This window comes from Calonectris borealis, unplaced genomic scaffold (assembly GCF_964195595.1).
Source record: "Calonectris borealis unplaced genomic scaffold, bCalBor7.hap1.2 HAP1_SCAFFOLD_40, whole genome shotgun sequence".
NCBI classification, from domain to species: Eukaryota; Metazoa; Chordata; class Aves; order Procellariiformes; family Procellariidae; genus Calonectris; species Calonectris borealis.
Genome location: NW_027441454.1, coordinates 1425023 through 1441164, shown reverse-complemented (window position 1 = coordinate 1441164; position 16142 = coordinate 1425023). Strand labels below are relative to the sequence as shown.

The 16142-nt window shown below is 47.0% G+C and overlaps 1 pseudogene; it reads left to right on the top strand.

Moving 5' to 3' along the window:
- Window positions 1–12950: 12950 nt before the first annotated feature.
- LOC142076249 (olfactory receptor 14C36-like) lies at window positions 12951–13860 on the top strand (annotated as a pseudogene).
- The last annotated feature ends 2282 nt before the right edge of the window (window positions 13861–16142 follow it).

Here is a 16142-nt window from a genome sequence, read left to right as displayed (position 1 = left end):
GTGCCCAGTACAGGGGCACGATCACCTCCCTGCTCCTGCTGGCCACACTAGTTCTGATACAGGCCAGGATGCCGTTGGCCTTCTTGGCCACCTGAGCACACTGCCGGCTCATGTTCAGCCGCTGTCGATCAGCACCCCCAGGTCCTTTTCCTCCGGAATATCTCAGAGAGGGACCCTTGTCAAATGCTCACAGCTGCTTAAAAGTCGAAGGGGTAAGGAAGCTTTCAATTTTCAGCTAAAAAGGATTTTAAAATATATATTTATTTGAGAAGGAAGCATCACTACAGGAAACGTCTTTTCAGTGTGGCTTGTAAATTAATCAGTTAACGTCTCATCATTTGTAAACGCACATGGTTATCCTTTTAGGAACACAGTAGTTGCCTGTCAAAGTAAAGCACAGCCGTATCAGCCCTGAAAGATGAACTCTGCCCCTCCTGTCAGTAAGTTTCAAAATGCAACCTCACCAGACCCCACAAAACCCAAATAAAAACACCAGTCCAAGACATCAGCCATAAAAGGAACCCACCACTTTGTCTAGAAAAAGAATAAACTGCTCAAATTATTGAATTAAAGGGCTTTACCGTCAAGGAGTAGCCTTCAAAAACTGACAAAACGGATTTCTTGTATTTTATTAGGCCACAGGCCGTACTATCCAAATAGTTTGGGAAGTGTGAGAATTTAATAGTATTCTCCTTGCTATCAGACCCAAACCAATTTTTAATAATGATGAAAACATGGGTTCAGAGCACAATCCTGTGGTTTTTTTCTCCATTGCAACCACACTCCTGCCTCCCAGCTCCCTACTGGAAGAGCTTGCAGGAACAAAGTCCTCAGGCCACTGGTTAGTAATGGGCTGCAGTGCTTATTGAGGACTAATACTGACGTGCAGTTTTTCCACAAGTAAAAAGGGTAACTCATATCTTGTTCCTTTTCCAGTATATTGAATTATATTACACCACAAGCAGCAGTTAAGCTGACCCTAGTAAAACATTGTCAAAAAGACACTTGAATCACTGCTTATTATGCCTCAAAAACATAGAATGTAAATGCAACAGCTCTCCTCAAGAGGTCACTAAACTGATCAGAAGAGAGATTAAAACCCTTCCTTGGAAAAAGCTCTTGTCCTTTATTACCTAATGCAGTGGAAGAATTCAAGGGAGCAGTTTTTGCAGACTCTGGGGAAAAAAAAAATCTACATGCAGAAGATGATTCCTCACTCCAGTTCATCACGCCTTCTCTATACGTTTAGGAAAGCACATCCAACAGTACTGTATTACGAACTCAAGAGTTCTTGAAAATGGGCCTTTGGAGAGGAGCACTCAGATCTGGAAAAAAAGACCTTCTTTCAAATTTCCTTCTTTTCAGAATGTTTTGTACCTAGTTATGATAAAAAGGAAGGCTGATTAAGTATTTTGCAGCTTCACGCTCCATATGCCACTCCTTTTTACATGTGGAAAAACAGCCTATGTTCCCTCATGGCAGGCACAACCACTGTCATTTAGTGGTTTTTCAGAAGCAAACAAGAAGTTAGGAAAGCTCTCTGTTGAAGTCTAGCATGAAACAGTCTAGTATTGACCAGTAACTGAAACAGAACAGTTCATAAACTATTAACTAGTTCTTGTCTTTTTTAGGAAGCAGTTATTATATGGCCTGCAGGCAACAGACTAATTTCTTAAAGGAGATGATTGCATAACAACAATTATCAAAAGCAGCAGATAGATAATTAATGTACTATTTAGTACGTGTGCCCAAAGGCCATCTTCCAATGATCCTACATTCTTGTGTCTTTTTTTTCCCTTTAAATTTCTACTGAAGTAGAATTTCTTCCTGCCAGTTCCTCCAATCAGTCAAGTAGAAACAACATCTCCATGGAACTTGTATACAGCCCTCAGATAATACTGCAGAAGAATTGGAAAAAAAAAACCAAACCCAAAAAACAAAAACCAAACCCAAAACCCCAGCATTGACAGTCAATGTATTCACTCCCATTTCAAACAGAAGACTAAACAGAAACTAACACAAAGCAAGTGGGAAAGGGGACAGGAAATAGGAGGAACAGGCTGGTCTCACTGCTGGAGTGCTACATTTAAATTACAGTGGTTTCCTAAAACCCGATAGCTTGGCTAAACTAAAGCTTCAGCCAGGAAGGATCACAGTGGTGCTGGACGGCGCTAAAACAACGGGCATGACTCTGCATTTCTGCAGCCTGTAAGGACAAATACCAACCAGAGACCCTTGCAGTTACTGAACTAGTAACACTAAAACAAAAAGGATCCACTTTCTTGATTTGGCTGTAGTAACAGTAGGACAGCAGCACAAATTTGGAAGTGTAGAATGACAGCTAACAGAAGAGCAAGACAATGGAGAAATATTCAAAGTATAACCTTTTGTGCATCCTTTTTAAAAAAATCTCAACTAATTTTAATTTTGCTGCTTTACTGTTCAACAATAATCGGCGAGCTTTGCAGTGATTTATTCCTACCACACTAAGATCCAGGTTCTGCTTTGAAATACATACAGAAATATGTGTATTAAAAAAAAAAAAAACAAAACAAAAAAACCCCACCACACTTTAGACCAAGACCTGGGTTAGCTTTAAGAATAAAGCTAATTGTGTCTCCAACACCAGAAGCACCTGAGGCCGCAGTGCTTCTACAGTGAGAGAGAGAGAGGACGTGTAAAGAGAGATGCAAAGCTTCCACCCTCCCTATGGCTACCCACAACCCAAATCAGGTACAGTCAGAGCAAACAAGAAGGAATGTTTTTGCTTTGTCTTTCCTTTACTTTAATTAGTTCTAACTAACACTAAGTCTTCCTTCCCCCTCCAGGATTTTTCCTTCTTTTTAATTTTTTTTTTGAGACATCTATGTTAGCTTATGGCAAGATGCCACTTAGACATGTAATACAGACATGCCAGGGAACACACGAGACTAAAGGAATGTTAACTTTATTTATGAACACGTGATTTGTGTTTATGCACATGCTAGCAAACAAAGAGAAAAATAACTTGTCAAGAAAGAAAACCCCATCTGAATCAGATCAAATACTATAAATGCGGTTTACATAAATGCATTACATTAACTGCTAGGGTCACTGGTAAACTAACTCAAACTCCCAATGAGAGGCATTCATGTCCAAAAAGGAATTCAAACCAGTCAGTGATAGAATTACGGATGCCAGATTTAGACTTAGTGCTTTCAGACCTACCTACGAAAAGTTTTTGATTTTAAGTTGATTGTGTACCATTCCACGAGAATCAGAGGCTGTATTCTTCACAGAACACAGACCCAGAGTTCATGAATTTCTAGATTAAGTTATCCTAACAGCTTATCAAGTGATCAGATCCAGTGATCCAGGGTTAGTGTAATGCCTCACGCTATTCTAGTGAAGAAAAAACAGTTATACTTAAAGATTAAATAAAAAATACCACATAGTAATTTTTATCCTATAAGGACTATTTTGAAATGTGTAGTTACAGATAGTATTTGACCCAAGCGGCAAATCAAGATCTAGACCATTACCAGCCAAGTATTTCCTTGTGTTACTTATTTCTATTTTAGCAGCAGAACGACAGTGTTTTCAAACCTGAAGAAAAATGCTGCCCCTTTTCCAAATGTAAATTCAAAGTGGCAGTATCCTAAAGGAAAGCTTAGTCTTTGGAAAATTAAAGCAGCATCCAGCCCTGAAGTCACCCAGATCCAAAAATGTACTGCAGGCGGAGGTTAAGAAAAATGACAGGGATTTTTACCCACAAATGCACCAGGCTCTAACCTTGTGCCAAAATTTGTACACTGGGTTTTAGGTGTTCTCATTTGCAAACAAACTATTAAACTAAACTGCTTCGACAGATAAAGTGGAAAGATCAAATGCAGAACTTCAGCATACCACTCTGTGTAGCAACGATATTTACATTCACGGCAATCTATTAAAGACATTTATGCACTCGGAGGGGCCCAAACAATATCACTTCAATTAACACAGTTTTAGGAACAAATACCCAAGTCTTTAAGGACATGAAAAGGAAGCATTCAGCTGCACGGAACTGTCCTCAGAACATATGGGATATGTTGGTTTTGGTATTTGTTTGAACCCCCAAGTCAAAAGTAAGAAACAGTACCAAGTTTAACAATAATGGTTTCTCAGTGGTTTTTGATAACATTTTCAAAAACCATTAGGCAAAAAAAAAGTATTTAAAAACAAAACCTAAGTGATACAACGTCAGAATGGCAAAAAATACACTCCAAACAATTTTTATTGCAAGAAGCAAAAAGCACACAACAAGCTACACAAACATACTTATTCCTAGCTATACACAGGCAGATGTAGGACATGGCACCATGTTCAGTTGTGCAAACCTTGAACCTGCGTGATCTAAAAACGATCGTGCATTACCTGCAGAACACAAAGTCATTCAGGAAATAGTCTGGCGTATCCAATATGAAATACAATGCATTACTAGGCACGAACACCAATAGCCACATTAGAACTGTGCAAATGATGGCATTACTCAGTTTTGACTATGCTGAATCAAATACATTGTATTTACAACATGTACTATGTTTTACTGGAACATATATTAAGTTAATGTTTGGAAAATTAATCCAAGGCTACATTGTTTAGAATTAAGTGCAGTGTGCAGAAAAAAGGGTGAGATTGTGTTTTTACATACTGCTTTTGGTGTTCCACTCCCTGGCTCAGTTTGACTTCTAGAAGAAGAAATAAAGGTGATCAGAACTTCAAATAAAGCACTTGTACCAAAAACATAAAGCAGTGAAAACAGATTATAAAACCTGAACATCAAAACATTATGTTCTGATAGTCTAGTGAATGTGGAAATTTATTCGTATAAATAACCTGCTCTCTCTTGGTACATTCAGTGCAACTAAAAAAAACCCCCAAAATCCTATTTCGACTTTGTCACAAATTACTCTAAGACTTACAGGTATAGAACACAACAGTGCAAGAGGAAGTCCTCAAATATTTTGTCTCTGCTATGTAAGTATCAAAAATATGAAGTCTGTACAACAGTTCTGTGTTCTTAAATAACCATCAAAATACGAAGGTAACTTTAGCCAACCTGTCTATCGCTAGTATTACAAATAGGTACCAGATAGAGTCCTTTAGTTTCTAAGAAAGAACAGTGATAGTCTAGACACTTCCAAGTGCACGTTTACTTAAGTGAAATAAACCAGTCACCTGACAAATAACAAAAATGTCAGCAGCATCGTCTTTAGAACAGGGTTTCTCTGTGGAAGCCCAAGCACTGTTGGCTTAGCCATGAAAGTGCCAAAATACTAAATGTGTTACATATGCTATATTGACTAAAAACAGTGGTAGAAATGTCACCTGAAAGCAGGTCCTAGGCCTTTGTGCGATTTAGGAGACCTGTGACAAAAGAAAAAAGGTCTTTGCCAGTATTTGTTTCAAGATAATCTTGAAAATGCTACAATATTTTAGGAAATATTTATTAAATTTGAAAACTTGCTGAGATTCCACATACTCATAGGTCTGTATCTGCACGCTACTCATCATGAATCAGCCATGCAACCATTGATATCGTTAACAAACAATTCACACATCATCCAAAGTGTCCCATGAGCAGAGGCAATTCAAAGGCTGCTGTGCAATTGGTGTACAAATAGAAAGGCGCATGCTCCCTGCCACTGCTAGAACACCACCAGGCTCGCAATGACAGCCACGTACCTCCTGAAGTTGAGGAAGGACAAGGACATCCTTTAGATTACCACAGCATGGATTCTTCATACATTGACCTTCAAGAGCGTACTAAAAGGAGAGTAACGCATTTTTGAAGGCCTCTCCACCATTACAGCATACATTCATCATTCCCAAACATTCACCACTCTACCAGTTGTTTCTGCAATGTTCACAGCTGAAAGACTAGAAAGCTAATCTGCCTGGTTAATTTTCAGCGCTAGAACAGCAGTGCCATTCCTTCCTTATCCCCTTATACATACAGGTATGTATTTGACCTTTGATGCTAGCCGCATCTATCCTCTCATTTTAGGGTAGCATTACAATACCAGGAGAGGGTGCCCGAAACAGAGGATGCACTGACAAGACAGCACTAAGCAGACGTGTTTAAACTGGTGGGAGGATCGGGAGCACAGGTAGTGTTTCCCTCGATCCCTTTAGTGGCAGGGCGGAACACTGAAAGGAACAGGAAAACTCATCGGATCAACACGTGGCTCAGGGGCTGGTGCCATCGGCAGAATTTTGGCTTCTTTGACCACGGGGAGGTTTACACGGCACTGGGGCTGCTGGCGACGGATGGAGTTCAGCTGTCTCACAGGGGGAAAAGGATTCTCGCGTATGAGTTGGCGGGGCTCATCGAGAGGGCTTTAAACTAGGTTCGAAGGGGGAAGGGGGTAAAACCAGGCTCACTAGAGAAGAGCCTAGGGACCGCACGCCAATGTCGGGGGAGAAATCGGCAGCCCAGCTCAAGTGCATCTACACCAATGCAGGCAGCATGGGCGGCAAACAGGAGGAGCTGGAAGCCATTGTGCAGCGGGGCAGCTATGACTTAGTGGCCATCACGGAAACATGGTGGGATGAGTCTCACGATTGGAGTGCTGCAATGGATGGCTATAAGCTCTTCAGAAGGGACAGGTGAGGAAGGAGAGGCGGTGGGGTAGCCCTGTATGTTAGGGAGTGCTTCGACTGTCTAGAGCTCGATGGTAGTGATGATGAGGTCGAGTGCTTGTGGGTAAGGATGAGGGGGAAGGCCAACAAGGCAGATGTCCTGCTGGGAGTCTGTTATAGACCACCTAGCCAGGACAAGGAGGCAGACAAAATATTCTACCAGAGGCTGGCAGAAGTCTCCCAGTCGCTAGCCCTTGTTCTCGTGGGGGACTTCAACTTTCCGGACGTCTGCTGGAAATACCACATGGCAGAGAGGAAACAGTCGAGGAGGTTCCTGGAGTGTGTGGAGGATAACTTCCTGACGCAGCTGGTAAGCGAGCCCACTAGGGGAGGTGCCTCGCTTGACCTGCTGTTCACAAACAGAGAAGGACTGGTGCGAAATGTGGTGGTCAGAGGCCGGCTTAGCGACCATGAAATGGTAGAATTCTCGATACTTGGTGAAGTAAGCAGTGGGGCCAGCAAAACCGCTCCCATGGACTTCTGGAGGGCGGACTTTGGCCTGCTCAGGACACTGGTCGAGAGGGTCCCTTGGGAGACGGTCCTGAAGGGCAAAGGGGTCCAGGAACGCTGGACATTCTTCAAGGAGGAAGTCTTAAAGGCGCAGGAGTGGGCTGTCTCCACGTGCAGTAAGAAGAACAGGCGGGGAAGACGACCGGCCTGGCTGAACGGGGAGCTCTGGCTGGGACTCAGGAAAAAAGGAGAGTTTACCACCTTTGGAAGAAGGGGCAGGCAACTCAGGAAGAGTACAGGGATCGCGTTAGGTCGTGCAGAGAGGAAATTAGAAAGGCAAAAGCCCAGCTAGAACTCAACCTGGCCACTGTTGTGAGAGACAACAAAAAATGCTTTTACAAGTACATTAAAGACAAAAGGAGAGCCAAGGAGAATCTCCATCCTCTATTGGATGCGGGGGGGAACGTTGCCACCAAGGATGAGGATAAGGCTGAGGTACTCGATGCCTTCTTTGCCTCAGTCTTTAATAGTCAGAGCAGTTATCCTCAGGGTACTCAGCCCCCTGAGCTGGAAGACAGGGATGGCAAGCAGGATGAACCCCCCATAATCCAAGAGGAAGAAGTTAATGACCTGCTACGCCACCTGGATGTTCACAAGTCTATGGGGCCGGATGGGATCCACCCAAGGGTACTGAGGGAGCTGGCGGAGGAGCTTGCCGAGCCGCTCTCCATCATTTACCAGCAGTCCTGGTTAACTGGGGAGGTCCCGGATGACTGGAGGCTCGCCAATGTGACGCCCATCTACAAGAGGGCCGGAAGGAGGATCCGGAGAACTACAGACCGGTCAGCCTGACCTCGGTGCTGGGGAAGATTATGGAGCGGTTCGTCTTGATGGCGCTCATGAGCCATGTGTGGGACAACCAGGGGATCAGGCCCAGCCAGCACGGGTTCATGGAAGGCAGGTCCTGCTTGACCAACCTGATCTCCTTCTATGAGCAGGTGACCTGCCTCATGGATGAGGGAAAGGCAGTGGATGTGGTCTACCTGGACTTCAGTAAGGCCTTTGACACTGTCTCCCACAGCATTCTCCTAGAGAAGCTGGCGGCTCACGGCCTAGACAGGTCCACTCTTCGCTGGGTAAAAAACTGGCTGGACGGCCGAGCCCAGAGAGTTGTGGTGAACGGAGTTAAATCCAGTTGGCGGCCAGTCACGAGCGGTGTTCCCCAGGGCTCAGTACTGGGACCGGTCCTGTTCTATGTCTTTATCAACGATCTGGACGAGGGGATCGAGTGCTCCCTCAGTAAGTTTGCAGATGACACCAAGCTGGGTGGGAGTGTTGATCTGCTGGAGGGTGGGAAGGCTCTGCAGAGGGACCTGGACAGGCTGGATCGATGGGCCGAGGCCAACTGTATGAGATTCAACAAGGCCAAGTGCCGGGTCCTGCACTTGGGCCACAACAACCCCAGGCAACGCTACGGGCTTGGGGAAGAGTGGCTGGAAAGCTGCCTGGAGGAAAAGGATGTGGGGGTGCTGGTTGACAGCCGGCTGAACATGAGCCGGCAGTGTGCCCAGGTGGCCAAGAAGGCCAACGGCATCCTGGCCTGTATAAGGAATAGTGTGGCCAGCAGGAGCAGGGAGGTGATTGTGCCCCTGTACTGGGCACTGGTGAGGCCGCGCCTCGAATCCTGTGTTCAATTTTGGACCCCTCACGACAAGAAGGACATGGAGGTGCTGGAGCGTGTCCAGAGGAGGGCAACGAAGCTGGTGAAGGGCCTGGAGCATAAGTCTTATGAGGAGCGGCTGAGGGAACTGGGACTGTTTAGCCTGGAGAAGAGGAGGCTGAGGGGAGACCTCATCGCGCTCTACAACTACCTGAAAGGAGGTTGTAGCGAGGGGGGGGTTGGTCTCTTCTGCCAAGTAACAGCGATAGGACGAGAGGAAATGGCCTCAAGTTGCACCAAGGAAGGTTTAGATTGGACATGAGGAGAAACTTCTTTACTGAAAGAGTGGTCAGGCCTTGGAACAGGCTGCCCAGGGAAGTGGTGGAGTCACCGACCCTGGAAGTATTTAAAAGACGTGTAGATGAGGCGCTTAGGGACATGGTGTCGTGGGCATGGGGGGGTTGGGTTCACTGTTGGACACGCTGATCTTAGAGGTCTTTTCCAACCTTAAAGATTCTAAGATTCTATGATACCATTGTTACTGTCACAGATCATTCTGGATTGTGACCAGGATGGAAACGTACTGATGACTAAAGCGAATCATCTTGCGAACCTATAAACAGCAGTCCCAAGTGAGGCCCTCTGAGCTCTCCTGGACTGCAGCGGGCTGCGACCAGCATCTCCCCCTGAGTGGGACGCCACTCAGAGCTCGTGAACTCTCGGATTTGCAATATTCAGAGGACTGTCGCCGAAAGCTGATGACAGTATCTGGGCTGAAACACTCCTCGAGGCTCAACCCCTTGCCCGTTGAGAAATGCTGAGACATTTGACATGAATATTTCACGGGACTCGAGGGTAATTTTTAACAGGTATACCTTTTGTACATTTATATATATTCGTGTCTGTGTGTGTGTGAACTGATTTAAGTAACCAATAACAAGTGCAATCTGTAATCAAGCCACTGTTGTGATTGTAGTAAATTCTGTTAACTCACTTTGTAAATGTTAAATTAATCAATGATTAAGGGCTACTAAAATCTTGTGATCCATCTTAAAACTGTGAACGTACCTTAGACTGCTGCTAGACACCACTAATCCCTTAGACATAAACTGTTGACCAAGTCTGTGACTAAGAGTGGATCCAGCTGCACTTAAGCTCCGTCAGGAGTTTAGAAAGAAAGGGGTTCTACTCGGAAGCTCGTGACTCAACAGGAGGATCTCCTTACCCTTTTGTATGAGACACAAACCATTGTCTAAGTCTGAAACTAAGATTGGACGTAGCCGCATCTAAGCTCCACCAGGAGTTTAGAATGCAAGGGGGTCTTCTCTGAACCTCATGACTCAACGGGAGGGTCTCCCTTACCCTTTTACATCTTCGGTCTCTGTATAAATCATTTGAGCTTGACCCTAACTCAATTTTCCTTTGTATACTTCATCCATGTAGTAAGGGATAGAGTGAATTTTGCCATCAAACTCTGTTAAGTTGCACTTTTATAAATCTCTAATAAAATCACTTCCTGCTAATACCTTTCACAGTGATTCTTGAAGCGGCCTCTAAACCACTCATTCACGACAAATTGCAGAGTTGGCAGGATACTACATCAGGATTTTGCGACAGTGGTTAATACTACATTGGACAGCAATTCCATTAAAGTAGTACCTCCTTTTAGTGTTTGTAGTGCCTTGTAACTCCTCGTACTCTTATCTTGTAAGAGACACCACCATCAGGGTGAGCCATCTGTAGACAAACTTTAACACCTGACCAACGAGAGCTTCAGTCCAGGGAGCCCCTGAGAAACTTTGTGATTTAGCCAACAGAAACCTCTTAAAGTTTACAAGGAGAAGTGGCTAGTCCTGCTTGAGGCGGGGAGAATAACCCCATACAACAGGGCAGGCTGGGACCTGACAAGCTGAGCAAAGGCCTTGAGGAAAAGGGCCTGGGCACTATGAGGGACACCATACAAGGCAGTGGTGCACGCTCACCATGGAGAAAACCAGCTGCATATAGGACTTCACGAGGAAGAAGGTGGCCACCCAGACAAGTGGAGTAATTATTGCCCTTGAGTCAGCCCCGGTGTGGCCACTAGTGGACTAGTGTGTCCCTCTGTGGGGCTTCCTGCTCTGGACAAGTGAGGAGGAACTGGAGAGGGTCCAGAGGAGGTCTGCCAAGATGGGGTTTGGGGCCTCAAGCACATGGCCTGTGTGGGAGGCTGAGGGACTTGAGCTTCTTCAGCCTGGTGAAGTGGAGGCTCAGAGCAGCACAGTCAGAACATGCAACTGCTTGAAGGGTGGTTTCTGAAACGGTGGCGCTTTTCTTCATAGTGGAAAAAAGCAGGAGAACGGAAGAGTGACACAAAGTGCACCATGGGAGGTTGAGACTAGACATGAGCAGAAAGAAATGTCACTCCAAAGGCAGTGCTGTGGTACAACAGGCCTCCCAGAGGGAGTCTGGATCATCCCATGGCTTTGTGTTTCAAGGAACAGCCAGGGATGACCAGAGAACTATCAGTAAGGGTAGTGAGATGTTGGAGTGAGAAGAGCCTTGGGTGTCCACAGTCTTCAAAGAAAGAGGTGCAGGCATGGGACACCGTAGGACAGACTGTGGTGGAGCTGTGACAAGGCTGAAAGCCCACAACAGAGCTGACCTTTCGTCACCTTGGCTATGGCTGTTGTCTCTGCAAACAAGGCCTGCCAGGAGATACCTTACCCTTATTCACCAAGACCTCATCACCGCTTTGCCCCACCCAGGAGAGACCCAGAAGGGTCGTGCTATAGTCCTGCACTTGCCATTGCATATCCCCACATCACACTGCCCCTAGAAGAGCCCTAAGCAATGTGTGAGGGACAGGTGGTCGACAGCCGGCTGAACATGAGCCGGCAGTGTGCCCAGGTGGCCAAGAAGGCCAACGGCATCCTGGCCTATATCAGAACTGGTGTGGCCAGCAGGAGTAGGGAGGTGATTGTGCCCCTGTACTGGGCACTGGTGAGGCCGCACCTCGAATCCTGTGTTCAGTTCTGGGCCCCTCATGACAAGAAGGACATGGAGGTGTTGGAGCGTGTCCAGAGGAGGGCAACGAAGCTGGTGAAGGGCCTGGAGCACAAGTCTGATGGGGAGCGGCTGAGGGAACTGGGGTTGTTTAGCCTGGAGAAGAGGAGGCTGAGGGGAGACGTTATCATGCTCTACAACTACCTGAAAGGAGGTTGTAGCGAGGTGGGTGTTGGTCTCTTCTGCCAAGTAACAGCGATAGGACGAGAGGAAATGGCCTCAAGCTGCGCATTTCAAGAGTAAAGTCAAGGCAGGGGCTACCTTAAAGACGAGGACCTTTTCAGGGTCTGTGATCTCAGCTTTCTTCTAAGGGAAAGGGGAAAGGGGCTGTCAAGTTTGAATAAGTCTCCGAGACTCCTGAACTGTTACACTGAGGGATTAGCAGATCTGCCAGAAACCTCAGAAAGTGCCTTCAACCACTTCTCTACCTACAGACAGCACCGACATCGCCTTTGCTTGAGGCTTGAGGTTTTGTCTGATTTGCTCCTTAGGACCTGAAAACAGGGAGATGCCCCTGGGCAGTGCCCTGCTGCCAGAAGGTGTCTTCAGGGCAGAGCTGAGCACAGAGCGGGGGGGATGCACTGACAGGGAGGAGAGTTGGCGACAGAGAAACAGCTCCCATCAGGGACAGCTCCAGGTAGCAGGGAGCCATGCCACCCCTCTGCATCCCTCTCTGCTCGGCTGCACAGGGAAAGAGAACAGTAATGGAATTTGAAACTGGACTCTTCCACGCTCACAAAAGTCCAGCTTCTTCTTCAAGTATGTTGTTAGTGATGTCATCCTGCAGCAGAGAGTGGTGTAAGCACAGGGCACCCGTGTGGTGACCAGGAGGTCACTCGCGGGCAGAGCCGCTCTCCTGATTCTGCACTGGGGGGCACAGGGAACCCTTTTGTCCCTCAGGGCTCACCAGTGTTCAGGCGGAGAGCAATGTGGAAGATGATGATTTCTGCCCCTTCAGAGAAAGTGCCCGCACTCAGCAGCACAAACCTGAGATCACCATAAGGAGCGGAACAAAGTTACACCAAAGAAAGAGAAGTAATTGGGGGGGGATTTTTTGGGAAACAAGCATAGGATTGGCTCAAAGAAGTCAATGTCTTCTCCTCTTTCAACAGTCCCCCATGCCCAGAGTGAACAAATGTCCAACAACAGCTCCATCACCCAGTTCCTTCTCCTGGCATTCATGGACACCCGGGAGCTGCAGCTCTTGCACTTCTGGATATTCCTGGGCATCTACCTGGCTGCCCTCCTGGGCAATGGCCTCATCATCACCGCCGTAGCCTGTGATCACCGCCTCCACACCCCCATGTACTTCTTCCTTCTCAACCTCTCCCTCCTGGGCTCCATTTCCACCACTGTTCCCAAAGCCACGACCAACTCCCTCTGGGACACCAGGGCCATTTCCTACTTGGGATGTGCTGCACAGGTCTTTTTTTTCTTTTTCGGTGCTACAGCAGTTTTATCTTCTCACCATCATGGCCTATGACCGCTACGTTACCATCTGCAAACCCCTGCACTACGGGACCCTCCTGGGCAGCAGAGCTTGTGTCCACATGGCAGCAGCTGCCTGGGGTGGTGGTTCACTCACTTCTGTGGTACACACTGCCAATACCTTTTCAATACCACTCTGCCAAGGCAATGCTGGGGACCAGTTCTTCTGTGAAATCCCCCACATCCTCAAGCTCTCCTGCTCAGATGCCTACCTCAGGGAAGTTTGGGTCATTGTGGTTAGTATCTGTGTAGAATTTGGGTGGTTTGTTTTCATCGTGCTGTCCTATGTGCAGATCTTCAGGGCTGTGCTGAGGATCCCCTCTGAGCAGGGCCAGCACAAAGTCTTCTCCACGTGCCTCCCTCACCTGGCTGTGGTCTCCCTGTTTATCAGCACTGGCACGTTTGCCTACCTGAAGCCTCCCTCCATTTCCTCCCTATCCCTGGATCTGGTGGTGGCAGTTCTGGACTCAGTGGTGCCTCCAGCTGTGAACCCTGTCATGTACAGCACGAAGAACAAGGAGCTCAAGGATGCAGTGTGGAGACTGGTGACCAGATGATTTTCAAAAGCAATAAACTGCTTTTCATCTTCTGCAAATCACTCATAATGTAACTCCTTACAGGCCAAGCCCATCTTCTGTAGTTTTTGTTGGTTTTGGTTGTGGGGTTGGGGTTTATTTGCTTTGTTTTACTTCACAGAATGTTGTCCCTAAAGAAATGTCATTATTTGTGCCATTTTTAATTACGTGTCTATCCAACTTTGGTGTTACCCAGAGTCTGTGTAAATAAGGAGCTGTGCTGTCTGTGTGTTTAAACAAAACAATGAACCCCGCAGTGTCTTGTCTGAGATCCTTCCTTCGAGACCTTCTCTGGAGCTACAGGGGCAGTGCCTGTGTGCAGAGGTGGAGGGGAAAAGAGCAGCAGCACAGCAGCACTACCAGGGAGCACCAGCGCTTGCTCTTTCCAGAGCTGCTCACTTTCCACTTCTACCCTGTCCTTCTCAGCTCTTGCACTGGTGTAAGGCCTGAGTGCTCTGGCAGCTTGGTCACAGTCCTGCTGCGTGGTAGTCCTGTGACTGCAGGCAGGGACAGGCAATGGGCACTTCTGGGACAGAGCTGGCCTCCACAACAGCATTTCCATAAAGCAAGGTGATCTTCTCAGGGCACTGCCTGAAGGCTTAGGTCTTGTTCCAAAGCTGCTCTCAAGAACATGCCCAAGCAAGTGGCCCGCAGATGAAAACACCAGTGAACAGCTAAACAATGTGAGTGTGCAAGGTTGGGGCCTGCAGCAATGTCCTTGCACAGCCAGGCCTCCTGCGAGAGGCCTGAAGGACCAGCAGAGCAGGGCCTGCTCTGTGCCCGTGTTCGCTGGACACCCTGGGGAAGCTGCCCCAGGGCAATCATAATGGACGAGCCCCTCAAAAGCACCATTTCCAGCACTGGCCTCTCACCCCAGCCTGGAGAGGTCCTTTGTCCCTCCACGGAGGGACACCGAATGACTAGGTCAGAAGTCCCTGTTTGCATTGTAGGGATGAGACGTAAGCATGCACATCATGTATGTGAGGTGAGATGAACCCCAGTGAGCACAAATGCCACCGGCTATTCCCAGGGGTTCCATGAAGGCCTGAGAGACAGTGCCTTGAGGTCACTTCACATTGAGAGTAACTTTCCCTGGGAAACCAGGGAAATTCCTTGAATTGAGGTCCCTGTGTCCATTCTTCATGCCTTGGGGGATCTCAGATGGGTGCAGAGCAGGGTGATACACCGCAGGGCTGAGATGTCTCCTATCCTCTGGAGGAATTCAGAGAGACACTGTGACTCCTGCAGTGCACTGCCTCTGTGTGTAAAAGGGAAAGACTCTGTCTCTGACCACCCCTGTGCACATAAGGAGTGCTCAAAGCCAGCTCAGATGTGGACACCTGACAGAATCCTGACATTTCTGTGGGTCACTCCAGGAACAACCCCCACTGTCCCAGTGACATTCATCTCAGGTGCCTTGGACAGGTTCATTGCAAGTGCTCCTGTCTGCTACGTCACCCTTGCCTGGGATTCTGGACTATGCCCTCAGAAGTGCCAGAAGCAATCAGAGAGGTTCTGGGGTCCTTGGAAAAGGCAGATGTCAAACCCATCTTCAGGAAGGGCAGGAACAAGAATTGGGAGAATTACAGACTGGTCAGCCTATCTCCGTCCCTGGAAAGGTGATGGTGCACATCCTCCTGCAGCTCATGGTGAGGTGTCACGAATGAGTGGTTTAGGGGCCGCTCAAAGAATCACTGTCAAAGGTGTTAGCAGAGAGTGATTTTAATAGAAAATTAAAAAAGCGCAACTTAACAGAGTTCGATAGCGAGGTTCACTCTATCACTTACTACTCGGATGAAGCACACAAAGGAAAAGAGGATGGGAAGCTGAAAAGTCCTTGACTAGGGTAAACACTACCTAGCAACAACTAAACCATCGGTCTAAGGTTATCAACCTTATTCTCATACTAAATCCAAAACAGAGTACTATACCAGCCACTAGGAAGACAATTAACTCTATCCCAGCCAAAACCAGAACATCGTGTTAGAATTGAGTTGGAATGACTTATACAGAGGCTGAGGATGAAAAGGTTAAGGGAGACCCTCCTGTTGAGTCACAAGGTTCAGAGAAGACCCAGCTGGATCCAATCTTAGTCTCAGACTTGGACAACGGTTTATATCTAATACAAAAAAAGGGTAAAGAAACCCTCCCGTTGAGTCACACGATTCAGAGTAGACCCGGCTGGATCCACCTCTAGTCCCAGACTTGGTCAACGGTTTATGTCTAAAGGATGATATGTGTTTAGCAGTAGTCTAAGGTTCATT